Consider the following 9,211-nt stretch of genomic DNA (forward strand, 5'->3'; position numbering starts at 1 on the left):
TGGGGGTGTGGAGGTGGGAGTCCACCCTGATCACCAGCAGGATGAGGAGGTTCCCCAGCACAGTGAGCACGTAAATCAGGAGGAAGAGGCCAAAGAGCGTGGTGTCTAAGGCTGGTGTGTGTGGAAGGCCTGTGAGGAAGAATGTTGTCACTAGGCTCATGTTGGGCATTATTTCTCATATGTTGGGTTCTGTCTTTCCAGGTAGGAAGATAAATCCAGAATTTTTAGAGAACATATGTCATAGGAATTTGGCAACTATGTTGTGTCCAGCGGAGAATACAAAAGTTTAAATGTCTGATGTCTTTTCTGTAGCCCTTCCCTTCAAAGGGAGGTTTGCAAAAGAGTAGTTTCTTTTTTACTTCCATTCCAAAAACAGCCCAATTGAAAAGAAGAGAGAACGCACATGAAGCCACTTAAAAGTTAGAAAGAAAAGCAAAGCTTTTATTCTGTTTTCCGTAGAGTTAGCAAAGATATACACAAAGTAATAATCATCTAGTTTTGGCAGGATTCTCCTAGCACCAGCCCCTTTATTCAAGCACCTCTCATGTTGTCTTTTTTTTAACACACAAAGACACACACACACACACACACACTCATCCCCCTTTCAACAACATTTCTCAAACAGTCTCAGTCTCTGTCCCTTATGGCTGAGAGAAAATTCACCCACATAGCTGTCTTGTAATACTAAAGCTGACTTCTCATTTCTCTTTCTTACCCAGACCACACATTCCTGGCCCCATGAAAAACCACAAACTAATTCAAGAGTAGCCATGGTGCCTTTTCTTTCTTCAACTTTTCTTATTTATACTTTTTATAGATATATTTTTATTATTTCTCCCTATAAGATTTTAAGAAATTGCTCATTTTCTCTTTAAAGCACAACCAAATCATCTCATGATGTATTTTGAGAGTCCAGAGAAGAATTAGATCTGCTTAAGTAATAAAAACAACTAAATTCTACCTCTCTTGTTTGTGTTTCAGGACTGAATTACTTGTTCTAATATACTTATTATGAAACAAACATAATTGTCCTTTTAAAAATGGAAATTAAACAGATAGTAGAAAGTTATGTTTATTGTTTCTAGCATATCTATTATTTAGATCTGGAACTCAATTTTTTTCTTCAAAGAGTAAACTTTATGTCCCAGAATATAAATATATATTACAAGAGAAAAGCTATAAAAGGTATGAAGAACTGTAGGGAAATCTGGTTTGATATTTAGACCCATCAAATAAAAAAAAAACTTTTCCTTAGTAACTTCTAAGATAACTCTGTTATAGAGTTCATCTACATCTAGCTTCAGTTTTGGGTCTCTGACAGAAGCAGATTCTTCCATTATGGAACTCAGCTGGAACTGAGTTGAGCACTCAGTCTTTGTGTGTGTGTGTGTGTGTGTGTGTGTGTGTGTGTATGTGTGTGTTTAAATCGAAAAGGAAATATTAAGTTTAATTTTAAGAAAAAATGAGTAGACATTGTGTGCAAGAAGGATAGAGCAAAGCAACTGAAAAACAGTTCAGTACCTTGGTGAACATGTTTAGTGGAAAGCTAAGAGGAAGAAAATGCTCCTTAGCTGAACATGTTGTAAGATTTTTACAAATCAACTCATTTCATGGATGAATAAATCCTGTTGCTATTTCTCAGTATCAGTGTGTGTGCAACCTTGTCCTCTGAATGTCTTGTGCAGTTAAACAGCCAAATGTTTCCACACAGGACAAATTCTCCATTTCAGCCAACTCTTAGTGGAGTGGGCAACTAGCGCAATACCGTTTCCCCAGACAAATATCATCGGGATATTGCATTTCCTTGATTTGTATATCTCTTCATATGTCTCTTCATCAATTTCTATAGTGGTCACAGTCTCTTCCACATTTCCCAATATCATGTTTAAATGCTAGTCATAAGCCTGTAATCCTCCTCGAAGCTCTGGGTCATTCCTTATTTTCACATAGATTCACTCATCCAGGCTGAGTCTGATGAGAGCCAGTGGCTCCTCAGTGGTGCTGGTGGTTTGTGGCTGATCCACGTCCTCCACCATCTTTCAAAGCCTGCACCCTTTTGGGTACTTAGTCTTAATATGAATGAGTGTAGAGAAAGTATTTAATTAACAATTTTACAGAATTAAAGCCTTTTACAAAACTATGTAATATTGGCTAAGTCGTGACTAAGGCAATCTAACCCAAAGCTAAAAAAGAATAAACAAATCCAAGATGTTCAAGAAGAATTAGCTCTGCTTATGGAATAAAGATAACTGTATCTCTGGTGTTTGTGTTTCAGAACTGAATTAAAATAAGAATAATATACTTGCCATAAAACAAAAACAACTGTACCCCTAAAAACGTATATTACATAAAAGTCTGAGAAGTCTATTGTAATCATTCCAAAGAGTCCAACAGTGAAAGATGCTACAGTTTTTCCAATTTTTGCTACTTACCAATTTTACAAATAAGTGTTGAATCATAAAGCTGAATTTTGGGCTTAAAGAAACTCAATCCTTGATGAGTAGTATAATTCTTTTTCTTGCGTGTTGCAAAACACAGAATAAAATTCTATGGAAACAAATATTTTTGGTAGAGCTTAAAATTGGTTTGATATCTTGGGAGATATTGAGTTGGCTCTAGATTTCCCATAGATATAAATAATGTTTTGACATTATGGTGGATATTCAGAATTTTATTTCAACATACATCTTAAAATTGGTCCTGCTGTGATGCATCACCGTTCCATAGGCTATCTTATTTAGCCAAATATTAGTCTCTAATAAATAAGAAAATAAGAAAAACACTCTGGTTTGAAGATTTTTTCTGTAGGGAATGATGTTTTGTGGTTTTTTTGTTGTTGTTTTTTCTGATTTCTTCCCTGAATTCCAAAGTGGAAAATATGGGCTTTCATCCCCAAAGAGATAATTATCTGGTGAGCTTTAGAATCTCTTTAATGAACCTCCAACTTTCTGGTGATTATGGCCCATCCCAATAAAGTTCTCAGAATCTTCTGTGCTCCAGGGGCAATCAGAATGTTATTTCTTGTAGATAAATATCCTAACTAATTAAGCTTTCTCCCTCTGGGACTTAGCTGCCTTGCGCTATGCAAGTTCCTGGCTAAGAGTGGATGTTACCTCAGCTCATCTCTCTGACATTCCTTCTTCTCTGAGACATCTGTGTTTTTACCTTCTATCCTCTAAGATTAGACTATATTTATATTTATATTTTCTGTAAAATTTATTTTGATTTTATTACTTTCTTGTTTTAGTTTGACTTAATGGGACTAAAATGTGAGAAGGTATAGTTTTTTTCTCAAATTAATGTATGTAAGAAGAGTTTTATGAAAACAAAAACAAAAAATGATCTGATATGGTAGAAGCCAAAGCACTATTTTGGAGAAGGAAAATTGTAGCATCATGCACCTTTTGTGCTAATGGAAATATTACCTATGTATGGGTAACAGAGCTCTGTTGGAAAATGACTGAAAAACTAAAGCTTCCTCAATTAATACTTCTGCCAATAACCTATCAAAGCACCTGATTATCTGACATTGGGTATTCATTTACATTAAGATATATTGAATCAATGTAAATGATGAAATGAAAGGCTATTTTAACAATTATGTGCAATTTAGACATACATAATATAGTTCAAAATCTTTTTATCAAGTATATGCTATGAATTTTGTTTTGTACTGAGGATTAAACCCAGGACCTTCACACTGAGCTACACCCCAGCATTTTACTTATTTATTTATTTTTATCTTTGAGATACAGTCTTGCTATGTCTATAAGTTACCAAGATCAGACTCAAAACTTGCTATCTTCCTGCTTTAGTGCCCAGAGTGCTGGGATTATACAGCTGCATCACCATACCCAGCTTCATCATGCTAAATTTTATTAATTTATACATATATTTACCTTCCTTTGTATACTGTAATGAATGCTATATCTTCCATTTATTTAGTTATGAACTTATATATTCTCTAAAATATTATTTTTTTCTTCTTTTCCTAATTAAACATATTTTCACTTTCTTTCCTATCTCTTGGAGTGGTGGGAAATACTATTGCTGCCTACATATCTGTTGTTCACATATTAATTAGATCCCTTATGACTACTAAAAACTTAACAGTTTTCTCTAAAGAAGAAGTCAGCAGTCACCACTTTGGGTAAGTTTTACTTGCTTCAGGAGCAAGAAAGGAGTAATTCTTTACTTTGGTTCTGTTCACTAAAACCCATGGAAATTCTACATGATCAGCAAGCTAGAACATCCAATATCATCAAAAATTCTTCCCTGATAGTTTTTGCACATGGGAAAAGATCCCACTGGTTCTACTCACACTCTGATGAGTCTTGCTGATACTCTGAGACTAAAGAAGGTTGGAAGCCCATGCACCAGTACCCATAAGCATCCCTGAGTGTCATTTCTGAATATCTAATCCTTGTTATTGTACCATGGTCTGGAATAGACAATCTCACATACAACAATTTTTATTTTCACAATGGCCTTGTGACATGAAAACTATGTAGATAGAAAAATGCATAAGCATAAATGCACAAATTTAGTATAAAGCAAACACTCTTATAATCATCTTCAAAATTAAAAAAGTAAGCACAACCAAATATCTTTGGGTCCCCTCATCTCCATTATGAATCTAATCCTGTCCATACATTGTCATGACTTGTACACTTATTCCATTTTTTAAAATTAATTTTGAAGATATTGTTAAAATATCATTAAAACTTGCTGTTTAAGGAGATCAAAGATGGCTTCAGAAAATGGAAATATATCCCCTGTTCCTGGATAGGCAGAATCAGTATAGTCAAAAGGGCCATATTTCTAAAACTGCTACTCAGATTTGCTGCAGTCCAATCCAAATATCAATAACATTCCTCACAGAACTAGACAAAATAAGCCTAACTTTCAATTGAAACCAGAAGAGATCTAGACTAGCTAAAGCAATCCTGGGTTATAAGTGCAAGGAAGGAAGTATAACAATCCCCAACTTCAAATTATATTATAAAGCTACAGTGCTAAAAACAACACAGTATTAGCAAAAACCATACTTGTAGATCAATGGAACAAAATAGAAGATGGCAAAACAACTCCAGGCATGCTCAGTTACCTAACTTTTGACAAAGGTGTCAAAAACTTTCACTGAAGGGAAGATAGCCTCTAATAAATTGTAAAACAGGCATTCCACATGCCAAGACTGAACATAAACCTATACCTCTAACCATGTAATAGACTAAAATCAAAAATGGATAAAAATCTCTATATTGAAACAAACAGTCTGCTGGAATAAAAATAGGAAGTTTTTGAGGTCATAGATGTAGCAAGGACTTTCTGAATAGAGCCCCAGTTGAACAAGAAATAATGCTAAGAATCAACAAAAGGATCATAAGAAATGTTAAAGGTTCTGCACAGCAAAGAAAACAACCAACAGAGTGAAGACAAAACCAATAGAATGGGAAAAACTTTTCCAGCAATTTCTCAGATAGAGGACAATTATCTAGAATATATGAAGAACACACACAAAACATTAGATCCTGCAAATTAAAAGACCAGATAAAACAATGGAAAACCGAAATGAATATATGCAATTCTTAGAAATACAAATGACTAATAAATGCATGAAGAAATGGCTATTTGAGAAACACAAATTAAAACAACATTGAGATCTCCTTTCATTCTAGAAAGAATGGCTATCTTTAGGAAATCAAATTACAATTATAGGTGAGGCTACAGGAGTGGGGGCTTGTTCTCTGTTGGTTGGAGTATAAAGTAGTACCATCATTGTGGAAATCAATATGGAGATTCTTCAAACACTAAAATTAGAAGTTCTATTCAACTCAGTTATTCTTGTTCTGGGTGTCTTCCTGAAAAAGTTAAAGATATTATATTAGTGATACATGCATACCCATGTTTGTAACAGCACAATTCACAATGGCTAAATCTTAGAAACAGCATATATGTCCATCAACACATAAATAGGTGAAGAAAATGTGGTATTTATACACAACAGAGAACTACTACTCTGTCAAAATGAATGATAAACCAAAATCATTTGTAGGAAAATGGATGCACCTTGAGACCATAATGTTAAATGAACATTCAAGCTACGCACAAGCTTAAATATCATTGGTTTCTCAGATATGAGATAAACAAAATATAACAAAAGAGCAAAATAAAATATAAAAAGTAGGAAATAATGACATATTTAGCATATGGAAAGGGAGAGGAGGGGAGGGAGATAAATTAAAAAGGGGAGAATTGTGATATGTACATGTACCAAGTCCCTATGAGGAATGTCGTCATTATGTACTACAAACAGCTATGAAAAATATATATATAGGATATGGGATCCAAGACATGGAAAGAGGGTGAAGGAAGGAAGGTGATGAAAAATGATTAATATGTGTCATGTACATGTCCTAACTCCCCACAATGAATGTAATCATTACGTACAACAAACACATACCAATAAAAAAACAAAGAAATAATAATTTTTAAAAATTGTCTTTTCAAATTTTAAATAAATGAAATAATATAGTAATAGTTCAGGTGGCATCTCTATTACTTTATACTATGATTCAATGATGTGCATATTGATATGTTGTATTAATGATCTTTCTATAGCTGTGACAAAAAATTTCAGACAATCAATATAAAAAGAGAAGATATTTACTTAGGTGTCAGCTTCCAGCCAGCTGTTGCTTAACTCATCTCTTTGGACCTGTGGAAAGGTAGAATCTCACAGCAGGATGATATAGCAGAGAAGAACTTCTCACCCTTGGAGCAGTTTTTCTATGACTAGAAAAAAAGAGAGGAAGAGACTCAGGGGTCCTGGTGCATATTTCAAGGGCACTGGGCCCCACCTGCTGCCTCCCAGTAACACTCTCACCTAGGGACCAAGTCTTCTCTACGTAAGATTTTGGGAGACATCAAAGGTCCAAACTATAACGTTCTGGCCCAGGTTCAGAAAGGCTACTGTGCATTTTACAAAGCAAAATTCCTTCAGTCCTTCCCTCAGAGTTCCCATGCTCTGAACAGTTCCAGTATTACTAAAAGTCTGACTCAAATCTCCTCTAAGACTCAAGGCAAGTCCTTAATTATGAGTCCTTGCAAAACATAACAGTTGTTAAATATTTTCAACATATGGTAGTATGGGGTAAACACTCCAGTTCCAAAAGGTTAAATAAGAAAATAGCAAGGAGAAATTGAACCAAGGTAAAACCCAAATTCAGAAATGCAAACATGAAATCTTGTAGTTTCATTTTTGAAATCCAGGTCACAGGATCTCATAACAGGAGCTCTAAGGGCTTGAGAAGTCTTTCACCTATTTCTTGCCTGGCTCTGCTCACCATCTGTAGTTTCCTTGAGGAGATCATTCATATACCTGGCATTTGCATGTTTCTAGGGTCACCGCTGAAGTTTTATTTTCATTTGCATAACTTCACACATCATTCTATCATGGACTACATCTTGTCATGGGCTACCATGCCACAGGCTGCCTGACTTTGTAGGTTTTCCTTTAAAATCTTCATGAAAACTTTCATATCCTTGTACCTCTTGCATAGTGCAAGCCTGTAAACCCAGCATCATGTGGATATTGCCAAGATCTGCTACCACTGCCTAGAGCAGTAGCTGGGCCCACTTAGACCATGGCCACAACTGCCCTATAGAACAGTCAGAAACAAAGCAGTTGAGTCACTCTCTTCCTTTTGCTCAGTTGTAAACATTATATCACTCTGATTATCCATATTTCCATAATCCTAAAACAGGTGGTTGTGTGAGCCACCTCCACTTCTCTCCATCCAACCATAAATGCAACACCACCATAATGATTATTCAGGTTTAAGCTTAGAAGGTCACACAGATTACTGACATCAGTAAAAAGAGACAGTAGGAGGCATCTAGAACCAGTGGATGTCTAATCCTATAAATACTGGAATCCTAAAATACAAAAACTCTTTTTGTCCACTTTGCCCTTCTGCCTGCTCTTGCTGCTGCCCTGCGATCTTCAATAAACTTACTGTACACGACACACTTGGCAATTCTTTATTTGTCATACACAAGAATCTGGACTATTTTTGGCCCACTCAGCTGTATCAGATGGCTGAATATGGGAAAGGAGTCCTGGGGAAATAATTCTTTAGATGGTCTTTCCTGTCTTGTTTTAGCAATGCACCCTTTGGCTTCTCTGTAAGGAAATTCTTTAAAAATCAAGTGCATAGTTTCATAGCCTGGAGCCTGGGTGGGTGTTGGTTTGCTAATTCCTGAGATTCTCCTCAAGGAATATTTCCTATTTTCTCAGTAAGAACTATTTGGCTTCTTTTTAATGGTGTTAGTCTCTTTAGCAACCATACTTGGTTGCAATTTTATATAAGGTCCTTATCTGGCCAAACCACAAATTTTTCATATCTTTTCACTCTACTTTTTTGCTCCAAAATCTCACTACAAAGCTGCCTAATGTAATCCAGCAAGATCCATGCCACTACATAAGTACTATTCTGCCTTGAAATTTCCTCTGCCAGATTAGTCTGTGACCTTTGAAGTCAGCCTCCTACAAGGTCTCAGGACAGGGACAAAACATCAAGAATTTCTTTGCCAGAATGTGATACTGAATGTACAGTCCTCTAGTCCAGTTTCCAGTGGAGTCTTCATTTCCTTCTGAAACATCAGTACACATTCACATTCCAAGTTCTTATTTGTAGTCTGGTTTTCTGAGGTGCCATCAGAATTGCTCAGTGTGAGGTCTGGGGAGGGTATACATAATGCAGCACTATGCTGTATCATGCCACTGCTCTACTGGACCACACAGCTCCCAGGGACCCTAAACCAAGTGTCAGTATAATAACTAAAGAAGCAGAGTTTAAAATAAAAGATGACATTATTTTTTGTCTGAAGCATCTATTATTGAGATCCTTGCCCCATCTGAGCTCCCGGAATCTGATTGGCTTCCTGGCTTGTCTTTCATACTAACATTGTCTTTCATACTTGCATTTCTTCTGACCATGACTTTTCCCATCTTTGAGTATGGGTGGGGTCTTCATGGAAAGTAGTTTAGATTTAAGAATTAAATAAGGGGTAAATGTGCAATTCCTATGTTAATTGCACTATCAGGAAACTTCCTGGATCTAGTTTCTTTGCTTTTGTTTTTCTAATTCCTCCAGTCTAGCTCCAGAGGCCGAAATTGCCTATTAATTTTAATAAAACTCAGTGAGAC

General features: G+C 35.8%; 1 pseudogene; it reads right to left on the reverse strand.

The window, feature by feature from the left end:
- Positions 1-1,726: 1,726 nt before the first annotated feature.
- On the reverse strand, positions 1,727-2,036 carry LOC102029839 (annotated as a pseudogene).
- Positions 2,037-9,211: the final 7,175 nt, after the last annotated feature.

This window comes from Chinchilla lanigera, unplaced genomic scaffold (assembly GCF_000276665.1).
Source record: "Chinchilla lanigera isolate Chin_1 unplaced genomic scaffold, ChiLan1.0 scaffold00011, whole genome shotgun sequence".
Lineage (NCBI taxonomy): Eukaryota > Metazoa > Chordata > Mammalia > Rodentia > Chinchillidae > Chinchilla > Chinchilla lanigera.